General features: G+C 35.1%; 1 non-coding gene across 1 annotated transcript; it reads right to left on the reverse strand.

The window, feature by feature from the left end:
• Positions 1–940: 940 nt before the first annotated feature.
• On the reverse strand, positions 941–1130 carry LOC115872663. Its single transcript, XR_004047993.1, has one exon. It is a non-coding gene; the product is annotated as a U2 spliceosomal RNA (small nuclear RNA).
• Positions 1131–1407: the final 277 nt, after the last annotated feature.

Below are 1407 nucleotides of genomic sequence, written 5' to 3' on the forward strand. Positions count from 1 at the left end.
TTTTCAGGTCCTTTTGTGTATTAATCTGGAGAAAGAATAGCTTTTCTTCAACTATAAAGAGTTTCCATTTTGAAAATCCAGAGGGCAGTTCTACCCTGCCCTATAAGGTAACTATGAGTCAGAATTGACTTGATGGCAGTGAGTTTTGGTTTTGTGCATTAATATTGTCTTTTAGTAACACATGCCTTTAAGGTAAGTACTTTTCTGGTTGTTTTGAGTTATTTTCACAGTGACATAGTATTTATAGCATTCATTTATCAGTTATCCTAGTGGATACAGAAAATATGTCTTAGAACCCACTTCTAATTATGTAAATTTATTTAATCCTTTTGATTGATTTATTATATATGTTAACTCTTCTTCAATTTGTTTGATTTTACTTTGTAAGAACTGTGTCCTACTAATGTAAGCTCCTCATTTAAAAAAAAATGTGTCATAATTATTCCTAATACAAGGTAACATCCAGATATATAATTCTTATATATAGTAAGATACCATCTTATTTAAAATAAAGTTGCCATTTTCTATCTCCCACGGCATGGTAGTACTTAAATGTTCTAAGGTTTTATCCAAGTATTCTTGATAAAAGGCTCATCTTAGTCACTGGTTTTTTGTTCTCAGGTGCACTCAGGTGCATTCTGTTAGTGATGCCATAAGACCTTAAACTCATCCTTGTGGTTTCTAGGCTATAGTATATATGTGACCAAATTGCCACATTGTAGGACACAACTGCTTTCATTTCATGGAGCTTCCAATCAGTTACTGGAGCAGTAGGGCTTCTTCACTAAGTAATTTAGATAAGCCAAATTATCAGTAGGCTTACATGTTTTTCACTATGGGCATGGTGATTCTTAAGGAAAATTATTTTTGTGTTTTTGATTTAGTCATATTTTCAACATAAAACCAATTTGCATCCATAGACATGAATATGCTTTCTTTTTTTTTTCTCACCATTCCTGGAAGTACTGCAATACCAGGTCGATGCGTGGAGTGGACGGAGCAAGCTCCTATTCATCTCCCTGCTCCTAAAGCCCACTTAATATATTGTCCTCGGATAGAGGACGTATCAGATATTAAACTGATAAGAACAGATACTACACTAGATCTTAGCCAAAAGGCCGAGAAGCGATTGAATATGTTTTCATCATGTTTAATTTTCCCTTTGGTTAGGTGTCATGTCATGTTAATTCCATCTCATGGCAACTTCATGTTATAGAACAGAACAATTCCATAGCATTTCTGGAATATCATTTGTGGAAACAGATCTCCAGTCCTGTCTTCCACAGTAATTCAGGCTGAATTTAACCCATCAACCCTCAGTGGAACAGTCTAGTTCAAGCTGTTTGTGCCACCTACAAACCTTCATTGTCCTTAACCCCCAAAAGCAAACTCACTGCCACAAAGTCA

Source organism: Echinops telfairi, unplaced genomic scaffold (genome assembly GCF_000313985.2).
Source record: "Echinops telfairi isolate 266 unplaced genomic scaffold, ASM31398v2 ScPeMD7_7433;HRSCAF=8471, whole genome shotgun sequence".
Taxonomy (NCBI): domain Eukaryota; kingdom Metazoa; phylum Chordata; class Mammalia; order Afrosoricida; family Tenrecidae; genus Echinops; species Echinops telfairi.